The sequence below is a fragment of the Rhynchophorus ferrugineus genome, unplaced genomic scaffold (genome assembly GCF_030347505.1).
Source record: "Rhynchophorus ferrugineus isolate W39M unplaced genomic scaffold, kcgeb_rfMv2 rfM1, whole genome shotgun sequence".
Taxonomy (NCBI): Eukaryota; Metazoa; Arthropoda; class Insecta; order Coleoptera; family Curculionidae; genus Rhynchophorus; species Rhynchophorus ferrugineus.
This window is the reverse complement of record NW_027472580.1, coordinates 91731236-91744547: the sequence shown is the minus strand read 5'-3', so window position 1 is coordinate 91744547 and position 13312 is coordinate 91731236.

Below are 13312 nucleotides of genomic sequence, written 5' to 3'. Positions count from 1 at the left end.
CATATTTTTTAAAATTAAGAAAGCAAAAAAAAACATCATGTTACAGAAATATTTATAGAAATTACTTTTCACTTATATAAACACGGAAGGCAGACCATTTTAAAAGCGAAATTATCTAATTAAACTAATCCTTGGCCACGGAGCATATTTCTCAGACTTCGCGCCTTCTGATTTTAACTTTTTGCAATCGATGAATTACGGTCGCTATACGTTCCTGAACTGGTAGAAACTAGATTAGTTCAACTTGTTTTTAATTATTTTTTCCTCAATCAGTGTCAGTCCCAATTTAAGCGAAAAAGAATGATGGAAATTAATCGTTGGTTATATTGTCACCGCTGCTTAACTATTTATAAAGTTATAATCTGAAGAACACTTTATGGGGTGGGAGGGAATGTTTTTGTCTTAATTAACGAAATTAAAATTAATTAGCTTTTAGGACGGGTCATATACGTCTTATTTTCGGGCCAATTTGTTAGGGAAACTAACCTTAGTTTTATGACATGTTGAAATATACGATCGTAAAAGTTAAGCGGTCGTTGCTTCTTCTAAATATTTCCTGTTTATTATTTTTTGTTTAATTATTACTCCGGTTTGTTAACGAACAACCGTTGTTCGTTGATGATACGACGTGCTCGTAAGCATAATAACGTGCTTGACTCACTTGATTTGTGTTCTTTGTTCTTCTTTGTTTTGTTAAAATGACTGATAAATATGAGAAATTCTGTGTGATTTCCTCTTATAGCTTTAACTGAGTAAAATATTCGCCATCTAAGAATAATTTTAGTATCCAATAGAAATGTGGCATATATAGATGAATACAGTTGATCATATATTTTGTATTATGTCATAAAATTTGCTGCAAACATTAAACCTTTCAGGAAATAATACCGCGACTTATTTCTTGTGGAAAATGTCACTTATAATAAGTCAATTATATGATGATATACCAGCACATCAGTTTGGTTTTATTAGCAAACATTCAACAATTGGCCATTTGCATAGTCTCAAAAAGAAAACTAAGAAGGAAAAAGTTTGATTAGTTATATTCTTGGATGTAGCCCAAACCCTCGATAAATTCTGTCATAAAGAAAATGTATAAATTCCATAAAGTGTAACCGAAACAGTACGTTGAATTTTTCTTTAAATAACAAGGAGCTAATTCAATAAAATATATTTAACAATAAAATTGAACACACTTCAAAAAATAAATAAGGAATTCACTAAAAAGTAAAAGGTAATCAAACTTAGATTTTTAACATAAAAAAAATATTTTAAAATAAAATATCTACACAATAATCGTTATAATAACTGAATAAAAATAACCAAGGACCTTATTTAACCTATCTACTACTCGTATTTTATATTCTACTATATACACACAATTTAGTTTAATACCCACCTAAACCTATTTATCTATTTACATTATTTTAACTGCTACCAACTGATTTTCAAGTCGGTACGAGTAACAAATTAGATTTGTTTTTTTCGCAATTTAAATTTGCGTATATGTCACAAAATTATATTATTATTGTTGTATTCTTTGGGTTCGGTACCGCCTTCAAACTGCTCAGCAATATCATTATACACAAATATCTAATTATTATTATAGATAAAAATATGTGAGAACATTGTACGTGTCTTTGAAATTTGAGGATTTCCTCGATATCCCCGTATTCTCTCATCAGATTCTGATTTGGTTCCAATGAAACCACATCGGAGTGCACACTTTCGAATTAAAAAATTATTTTAAAAATCGGTTGACGGATTGACGGAGAAATTGGTATATATACCGCGCAGCAGTATTTTATACCCTATTCTTTACCTGAAAATAAGCATCCAGAAAATTCTAGTATTTCAGACGAAGGTCCTGAGAAGTATTGTCCATGCACCCAGATACTACGGAAACATTTATTTACAGTAATATTTTCGGATTCCAATTGTTTAGAAGACATTCAGTCATTCGGATAATGATGAACTAGGACGCAGACTGAAGAACATCAAACTGTGAGCTTGTGTAGTTCTGAGGTGAAGTGTACTAAATGGTAAATATGATTTAAAAGATGTAAGTATTTAAAAAAGATTTTAGCCACCATCTTCACGATTCTATCTATCGATGTTTCCGTTGTTCGTGACCAATGATCGCTGAAGAAGCTTTATCAATTATGAAATGTGTAAGATGCAGATTAATTAATAGCAATTGAATTAACAATTTACCAAAAATAATAATGTAATTCAACGAAAAGACTTAGCGAAAAGTCCTAGCTTTCTCATCTGTAGCTTCAACGGACCTATATCTTGTTGTATTGTATGATTCACTTTAATAAATAGATGTTGTCAAAATAGGTAGATATTAATTATTTGTGGTTTCATATCAGGAATGACTGGCTTGATCTTTTTTCGAATAGAGTGCAACAATCGTTTGTTGATTACGTGTGGGTTTAAATACTTGAATTTCAAAAGTCAATATAGCTGTTTGATCCATCTGTTTTACTTTAAATAGGTTTTTACTGTGAAAAATTAACACCCATATATTAATCAAATTACTTTTTGAGTAAAGAGTGTCCTTCTGAGGTGGTCCTCAGTGGTACCACCTCGGAATCTTTTAGGGAAACGGGGAAGGGGGTTGACATCGAGGGAAAACCTCAACTTTCAAGGTACGTACAATATTTTCACGTTTTTTTTTGTCTAAAATAATCAGATATCAGTGTATAATATTATTGTTGAACTGATGTGAATAATCGGAAGTAGTTCGGTGTAAAAATCAGCCTGTTTTTTAAGCTCTAACCCTATCATATGAGACGTCGTAGAAATTTTGTAGGCAATTGTTTCTATGATGTAATGTTCAGAACGTTGAGCTCACATGAGGACCAGGCCTTGAAAGGTTCCTTATTTTCAATCATTGTTACTCTATTCCTATTTTTCCTCATACGGGCTGCACCTTTACTTGACCTTCCCATGGTAAGGTTTAATAAAATAACTACGTAATTTATTGAATAAATATCTAACACTAAAAAGGGAAAAATAAAATATTTTTAACAAAAAATTGAACCGACTTCATAAAATAAATAAGGAACCCATAAAAAAGTGAAAAATAATCAAACTTAGGTTTTTAAAACAAAAAAAAGTCTTAAAATAAAATATGTACCTAATAAACGTTCTAATAACTATGTTAAATAAAAATAAGCAAAAATTTTATTTTACCTATCTACTGCACGTATATTATATTCTACTAACTATATTCACACTAGCTTCAAAGTGATTAGTTGGTAGTAGTTAAATCGTTTTATCTAGATGGTAGGCTGTGTGCGGCAGGACTTCCGGTTCAAGCAGCAGCAGTGAAGTCTTCAAAACTTTCAAAACATATGACCGAGCGATGCCATGTAAAAGTTCTTGTTCTGAATTTTAATATTTTGCGGCTTTCTCTCTATTGATGGTCTTTTTTGCAACAGTATCTAGTCTAATTTGTTCAACTAATATTTGTAGATATTTGGATCTTTTAGATCTATTCCATCACGTCTATACCTCTGACAACAGTTGATCAATCAACTACTAAGGTTTTTGAAAGTTCTTTGTCCTTGAACTTTTTTGGTCCTTCTGGTCGTTTTTTATCATTAACAGCAATATAACCATTGCAATTTTAGGCGTTCAATGAGTAGTGTCTATTGCATTAATTATTAAATTAATATTTAATAGAAAATTGTTATTTTATGAAGTGATATTTCAAATCGTCTAGTGTGAGAGCTAAATTGGTAAACAGTTACTTACATTAATATTTTCGCGTTCCTACCAATATATATCGCTGATCATGTATTTCGATAAGCAAGCACCTAATATTCTTCAAAATTTCATGATCAAGCTGACCGATTTTCGAAGATTCGGTATCTTTCAGCCCTCTCAATATATATAGCTCAAGAGACTACAATGCCAATATTATAAATTATGAAACGGTCCGTGTAAATATTAAATTTGACTTGATGTTGATTGTATTTAAAACAGTCGATTTTTGCAAATTCTAAGCAAAATTAATTCCCTAGAATTAATGGTCTTCAGGGGAGACGGTCAAGGATGATGCGAAAGGTCACGGTTACGAAAGAAGCGGGGAAGGTAGTATAGAGTAGTAGGGGGAGTGGGGCTTACAAAGACGGAAATTGACGTTGTTCGGCATCCGGAAAAATCCGGATAAAACGACCGAAGTCACTTATCCCCGAGCGAGTCCTGGTTCTTCCCTTTTTTTCTGTTCTGTTTGGATGGAGGGTTTTTATTTAGAGAGAAACCCTTTCAATATCATTATCCCTCGTTTTTATTCAAATAAGGATATTTTGCTTTCCTTTAGACCCGAAAACGTACTCCTTTACGATCCATAAAAGGACCTACTTTCGAATGTCGGCCGCGGTCAACGGTAATAATCGTAAAACCCGTATGGTAATACGGTATTTTATTAAAATTGCATTATTTTAATGTTGTTCCCTTTACTATACTAATCTACTATTTCCATATATGTTCAGCAACTTTTTGATGTTTTCTGATATTTTGTGGAATGTTTGGATCGAAAGCTTTTGTCGGAAATTGGTTAGAATACTTCAGTCATCATCCATCACGCTATAGTTGGCTTGGAAGAGTAGGAGAAATTTCTCAAATGCTATCCTTATGTTTAAAAGCTCCTATTCTAAATGTATTTATTTATTCTAAAAATGTTTCCCAGTCTACATTAAAAATACTGTTTAAACATATTTAATACAAAATTCAATTAGAATTGTTATTACTGAAATCATTGCAAATTAATTATAATTATTGTAAAGTATATATATATATATATATATATATATATATATATATATATATATATATATATAAATATATATAAATATATATATATATATATATATATATATATATATATATATATAAATATATATATATATATATATATATATATATATATATATAATATCAATATATATGAAGATAGAATATATATAGAATTTATATAATAACCTACGCCAACTGTACAACTTGAATAATGTTATTACAGGAAGAAATTAATACTTTCTTGAGGTTGCGTGTAATTTGTTGGAAATTTCAAATTTCCTTATTATTTCCTCTTTCCTGGTTTGGTTTGCCTTCTATACCAGTTAACTCATACTAAACCGTCTTTTTTATGCCAATTTCTCTCTGTCCCTCATTTAAGAGACTCGTATTTCTACTCTATTAAGTTACAACAGTGAACGTCACTGTCTGTCACTTAACTTTGAAATTTATTTTGAGTTACTGCACTTATTTCTGTCTTATGTATTTTGTATTTTGTGATTCATATGCTGACTATGTTGCAGAAAATATACAATGAATTATTTATGTTAAAAATCTAGCCATATATATGATATAATGCGTTCAAAAAAAGATTTACCAATATTCTGAGTTAAAAAGAATATGTTTTTTAGATACTTGATAATTATCATTTATATTATGTCTGCTTAAGCAGAAAAATAAGAATCAATTAAATGGGTAAAGCAGTTCTTTATGAACATAGTTTTTCGGCATTCATTCTACATTCTACTTCTTTTCCAACGGTCAAATGGTGCATAAGAAACAACCCAGTTAACAATCATCACGCAAATACATCGTTGTGGAGTTCTTGAGAAGAAACATCTGATTTAGACCTGGTATAATTATGTGACTTTTTAACTGAATCGTAAAATAGAAAATTATCGAGTACGATTCCTTAACATTTCTTCGACTACATTGAATCGATAAAAATTAATCTATTCTATTCAGAGGCGATAATCATTGAGATCGATCCAAAGACAATGGTCTTTGGATATATTTATCGAATGAAGAATGACCGATTCTCTAATACATTTCTGTAAGAAAATCGATCCCTTGAACATACAATGGGCAGTCCTAAAAGGGGCACATAATAAGTTTATAGAGAGCAATCTGCAGTATAAAAGATTAAGGCTATTCGAGATCAGAATGGTTGCAAGCGATTGCTCGTAGTAGGAGACTTGGTTAAGGAAGTTTCTGTTTTTAAACACCTCAATTTTCTCTATGTTGGCAGAATTAAGTTACTTATGATGAAAAGAAACAAATTGTCCTGACAAATAGGTGGGACAATCCTTTCGTAGCTACTCCAAGTATTTCCTAGTAAAGTTAAATCGAATTCAGTTCAGAATTCATTCACAAAAGATGGATTGAAGGTACTCAAAGTCCTCCAACCACAAAACTATTAAAATTAGGAAATATACAAGCTTAGAAACATGGCCCTTGTTCATGGATCCCTGGCATAGGCATCGCCATCATTTACCATAACATACTGACTGCCAGGAATACCGGAAATTTGTGTTGTTTGATGACTAGAATAACAGAAATTTCAAGAAAAATAATTTATTAGTTTTTCTATATACTTAGGACTTCTATAGAATACGAAAGATGTATAAGCAACTGAGTGAAGTCAATTAGTTTATTTGAAACATAAATTAATTATGTGTATGTTTTTCAAGGATTCCTATTACATTAGATATAGAATGTATTCAATAGAGTACATATTCACATTCTAATTTGATGACGGCGTCCAGATTAAGGGGCGCGCCTAATGTTTGCTTTAGTACCACTTTTATCAATTTGTCCAATTAAAATAACCCTCGTTACGCGAGTTTGGGAAAGAGCGGATGAGTAACGGGGTCCCGGACTCAACCGTCGCGTATACGCCAAGCCCAACGGATCGTCGGACCCCCCGCCCATTTTATCAAAGGTTATAAACTCGGAAACGAATAAATTATCCGATATTTAATCAGAAAGTTTCCGTATGTCGCCCATTTTATTAAGCGTTCGCCCAATTTTAATCTAATCTACAATCGCCGAAACCCATTAGGCCGAACTTAACCTCGCAAAACTAAAATATAACTCTGATTTCTCAATTAACCCGATTTTCTAGATGGAAATCTGTCGACAAACTTTGCCGGATATTATTACTTGGCCCATTGTCCGTACTTTTGCTCTTTCGTTCTCCTTCGTCGCCGCCGCCCCTCCTCACACCCAGAACTTACGCACAGCATCGCCCTGATGCGTTGACCCAGTAAATAGTACCCCCCCAGGCCATAATCCCTTATCCGCCCCCCACTCCCGGTCCCGCACCGAGAATAAAACAATAGCCAGCGAAATATCAGGCCTCGAGGCCATTCAATTCGAATTAGGCAAAAGGGCGCGGGGTTTGGCCGTTTCCACATAACAATAAAATTATTATTTACTTATTACGCCGTCGTTTTCATCCCTTCTGCTCCCGATTTATTCCTCTTTCTCCTTCCCCACCCCCCACCTCTCGTCTTCCCGCCCTCGACCTTATCCCGGGGTCAGCGCTAGTTCCGAATTAATTACCGAACAGTTGCCTTTGTTGTTTCTGACCTAGGAGATGGATGGAGAGGCTTTTATTTCGGTCGGGTTTTGCTTTATGATTGATTTGTTTTGATATACGACTGTAGAGGTCGCGTTTATTAGGGAAAATTAGTTGGAATGTGTATCATTTCGTTTTTCGATTAGTTATCTGGATGTTTCCGGCGAACTATACGGTTTCGTTGGAGCGCTAATGAAGCTGCGAACCGTCCGCAGATGGATCGGTGTTTAGGAATAAGGAATTAAGGGTTGAATTTCGGGCAGGCTGTTCTTAATTTTGTTTGAGGTTGTTGGTTTATCGTTTTTAGTTATCATATGTACTAGGTGTACCGGAAAGTTATTACCGGTTTTTTGAAATAAAACTACAAAATTTTCCAGAAGACGGAAAAAAGTATTTGCTGTAAAACTATTATACCGTGTCTTCAGTACCATTCTAGACGTTTTTCGATCAATGCATGGTTCAAATTGATGATTTGTTGTCGGTAACAATCACTATTTTTTTTAAACAGTTTCACTGGTGTTCAACTGTTCGTAATAGACCAAGTTACTCTGGTCCGACCAAACAAAGAGGATTTAGAGTGGATCGGCCATGGTGATATCCATGTTTTTTTGCGCTTCGGATTTTTTTCGGATTTCACAGACGATTTTTCGACTTTCCATTTGTCTGTCATTCAGTTGATCTTGTGGATTTTCCCCATTGTTCGTAATCGGCCGACAGTCGTTTCTTCGACCACATTTAAGGCTTCTGTCAATTTTTTTTTGAGTTTCGTTTGAGTCTTCTTCCAATAATTCTTGCAGTTTCTACCATAGGTTCTTTGTCTTTCACCTCTTAATAACCACTTTTGAATTTTCTAAACCACGCTTCATATGGTTTTCAAAAAGGTTTAAATCTATGACGCTGTTACTTTCGCAAATAAAACGTGCCTTTAACTATTGCCTATAACTTTGCTCAAAGAAAAGATAAGTAAGTTTGGTTTTCATAAAAAGTTTATTTGATTTTTACATTTCTGTTTTCGTTATAATTGAAAAATTATATCGGCTAAATGGTGACCGCGATTCGCTATGCAACTTTCGGCTTTTTTCATGACATCCCGCAACATCTGATGCTGAATTTCGTCAATTTCGTGACGAATATTGTCTTTAAGATGTTGAATCATTTGTAACAAGTAACAGTAACAACAAAACCTTGGTCAATTCTGAAAAAATAGGGACCAATGATGTTTCCAGCAGGAATACCACACTATACAGTTGTTTTTAGTGGATGCAATGATGTTTCATGAATTCTGTCTTCCCGACTGTTCTGCTTATTGAATTTTGTACGGGAACTTTTTCAAATCAGTTTTCAAAATTCACCTTAAACTGCGTGCAGAAATGTGAAACTGGGAAACACGTCTCCGAATTGATGTTTCTGGACACTCTGCAACACTATCGCGCACCAGAGCCACATTTTCAGTGTTACAAAACGTCTGTTGCCTTCTAGAACGAGACCTGCCTGTTGTCGTATCGTACTGTGGAAAATTCACATGTAAAAGATAAATTGTGGTTTTGTGAGGCAGTGGACGATTAGGATAATTTTGACGCAATTTCCACTGAGTGCCATAATGGAACGATTATTTTCAATAAATCTTGTTACTTTTCTACTCGTTCTAGTATATTTATCTATAATTAAATTTGGTTGTCCACACAACGCAATGGCTAAAGCGAAATTGAAGGACTTTTGCTGCACTTTATCCAACATGTATAGATTTGAAGATTCATATTACTAGATTAAAATGGCATATGTGCCAAATCATAAGATTACATATTTAGGCCTAACAGAATCTGTTGCAAAAATAATTAATAATCTATGATATATATGTATGGTAGATGAAAAATTAAGTTATTATTGAAACTGAAAAATTTATTTCTTGTTACTTATATACCATTTAGGCTATGAATTTATATGTCAAAATATTTATTTATGTGCGTGTAATAAATTAAACTTATTGATTATATTAAATAATTAAAAAGAAATATTTATGTCTTACGTTATATATTCAGCGATTGCGTTAGTCAATCAATCAAGAGTATTTTCTTTCGTCAACACATTTTTGTCCTACTGTATAATGCCAAACATACATCTGGAACATATGGTTTAGTATATCCTCTCATATTTCTCACAAACAGAAAAAAAAAGATTTGTGTTTTAATATGAATAATTTGTTTGTTTAATTTTCGTTATATATCCAACATAGTATTTTTTGTGTAATTTTTTCAAGTTTATTTACAGCCTAATTTTATCATTTGATTGCTTTATAACTTCTAGATGGTCCAGACTGTGTTATATATGTATTTAAGTATAAGTAATTACAGGTGTACCATCCTGGAAAAACAGTTTTTTACATAAATTTTGGGGCGTTATATATATATATATATATGTTCAAATTACTTTTCTAAAGTTGATAATTTTTTCATTAATATTATTTTCACAAATACCTAAAATTATATAAAATTGTAAAGTTAATACAAAGGATATTGTAAAATACAGCCAAAAGTAATGTAATTTTCTTTTCTATATTTTGTCTCCGTCAACTAGAGGTTCATCTGGATTGTACCTACAGTTTAACGTGGGCTTCGAACCATGGTCGACTAGCGACTGGCGAGTTACCAACTTAGAAATCATCCCAGAATACATCCGGTCTTACCCAGCCTGGTTACTAGCGTGTCTGCGATCATTTTCCTTGTCGGATTTTGTACTCTTGCCTATGACAATCATAAATATTAAACAATCGCAAACATAAATTTACGACCATGCCCCAACAGGATTTGTACCCGCGACTATCGCAACAGTGGGAGGATCGTCCCGTCGCCTTTACCACTGCTTCAACCAAACCGGCTTTATTTAAAAATGAAAATTGTTACTTTACAAAAAAATTAATGAACAACCTAGTCTGGAAGTTTGACAACATATTTCTAATGATAGAAATGGTCATCATAATCCCATGATTCCTATAGAATTTTAACCATATCTAAAAAGACTTATTTTTCTATTCCATGAAAATCCTTTAATTTGAATAATGGGTAATCACTAATAATTCTTTATAATAATTAAAGAGTGGACACAAATTAATTTGGTTTGTTTTCGCGTACAAAGTACTTTTATGTTAATTAAGTATTTATTATTCATAGGAATATTTTTTATCCACTAATTTCCTTCTCATATATATTTAACGCAGGCCGACTGACGGCGATCAAATAAATCTAAATCGGTAGGCTACGGAGGTCGGTATCTAAAACGTCTCCTGTAATTATTTTTTCATTAGAATGGTATCGTATCCTATCAGGCCTTTAATAAATTAGTCGATTTAATGAAAGTGTTCCGTGTTTAGGGTCTGAACTATATTTTTAAATCTATCTATCTAAATGGTAACTATAATTCACCGATCGTCTACATCCATTTAAAATTCCCGACGATTAACGCTCATTTTAATATTATACCGGATGACGTGTAAAAGTTATAAGTATCATTAGAATACTTTTGTAGTAGAGTTTATATGTTACTATAATTAAGCAGAAACTATAAGTATATAAGAATTATATGAACAATATTACTAAGCCACCATTTCCAAACTTAAATATATTTTAAATTATCATGGTTGTTCAACAATCTATCTAGTGAGCAATAAGTATTATATGGCAATTGTTATGTGCATCTTAGATGTTTGGAAAATGGTTGCAGTTGTTATAATTATGAAACCTGGAAAATCATCAAACGAAGTAAAATCTTATTGACCAATTTCATAGCAACCGGTTCTTTACAAATTCACAATAAGACACAATAGAAAAAAATCTAATACCTGTACATCAATTTGACTTTATGAACATTCAATAATTAATCATTATTAAACCTATTAAGAGAGAAAAGTTTTCTCAGTTATTATTTGTAAGCCTGTGATAAAGCCTGGCATAGGGACTCACTTATACTTCATACAATTTTTGTGAAGCAATACTTTGAACTCTTGAACACCTGTATATCCGTCAGGATGTTTAGAATTAAACAAGAAGTAGCTTACATAACAATGGAAGAAACAATATCAAATATACAGCAAAATAGTATTTTGGGTAATATTTTTTACCTGCTCATACATGTGATATACCACAAGTAGAAAATCTTACTAATTACTAAGCCACCATTTCCAAACTTAAATATATTTTAAATTACCATAGTTGTTCAACAATCTATCTAGTGAGCAATAAGTATTATATGGCAATTGTTATATGCATCTTAGATGTTTGGAAGATGTCTGTAGCTGTTATAATTATGAAACCTGGAAAATCATCAAACGATGTAAAATCTTATTGACCAATTTCACAGCTACCGGTTCTCTACAAATTCACAATAAAACAGTTAAAACCACTCATAGATAGAAGAACATCTAATACCTGTACATCAATTTGACTTTATGAACATTCAATAATTAACCATTATTGAAAAACCTATTAAGAGAGAAAATTTTTCTCAGTTATTATTTGTAAGCCTGTGATAAAGCCTGGTATAGTGACTCACTTATACTTCATACAATTTTTGTGAAGCAATACTTTGAACTCTTAAACACACCTGTATATCCGTCAGGATGTTTAGAATTAAACAAGAAGTAGCTTACATAACAATGGAAGAAAAAATATCAAATATACAGCAAAATAGTATTTTGGGTAATATTTTTTACCTGCTCATACATGTGATATACCACAAGTAGAAAATCTTACTAATTACTAAGCCACCATTTCCAAACTTAAATATATTTTAAATTACCATAGTTGTTCAACAATCTATCTAGTGAGCAATAAGTATTATATGGCAATTGTTATATGCATCTTAGATGTTTGGAAGATGTCTGTAGCTGTTATAATTATGAAACCTGGAAAATCATCAAACGATGTAAAATCTTATTGACCAATTTCACAGCTACCGGTTCTCTACAAATTCACAATAAAACAGTTAAAACCACTCATAGATAGAAGAACATCTAATACCTGTACATCAATTTGACTTTATGAACATTCAATAATTAACCATTATTGAAAAACCTATTAAGAGAGAAAATTTTTCTCAGTTATTATTTGTAAGCCTGTGATAAAGCCTGGTATAGTGACTCACTTATACTTCATACAATTTTTGTGAAGCAATACTTTGAACTCTTAAACACACCTGTATATCCGTCAGGATGTTTAGAATTAAACAAGAAGTAGCTTACATAACAATGGAAGAAAAAATATCAAATATACAGCAAAATAGTATTTTGGGTAATATTTTTTACCTGCTCATACATGTGATATACCACAAGTAGAAAATCTTACTAATTACTAAGCCACCATTTCCAAACTTAAATATATTTTATATTACTATGGTTGTTCAACAATCTATCTAGTGAGCAATAAGTATTATATGGCAATTGTTATGTGCATCTTAGATGTTTGGAAAATGGTTGCAGTTGTTATAATTATGAAACCTGGAAAATCATCAAACGAAGTAAAATCTTATTGACCAATTTCATAGCAACCGGTTCTTTACAAATTCACAATAAGACACAATAGAAAAAAATCTAATACCTGTACATCAATTTGACTTTATGAACATTCAATAATTAATCATTATTAAACCTATTAAGAGAGAAAAGTTTTCTCAGTTATTATTTGTAAGCCTGTGATAAAGCCTGGCATAGGGACTCACTTATACTTCATACAATTTTTGTGAAGCAATACTTTGAACTCTTGAACACCTGTATATCCGTCAGGATGTTTAGAATTAAACAAGAAGTAGCTTACATAACAATGGAAGAAACAATATCAAATATACAGCAAAATAGTATTTTGGGTAATATTTTTTACCTGCTCATACATGTGATATACCACAAGTAGAAAATCTTACTAATTACTAAGCCACCAT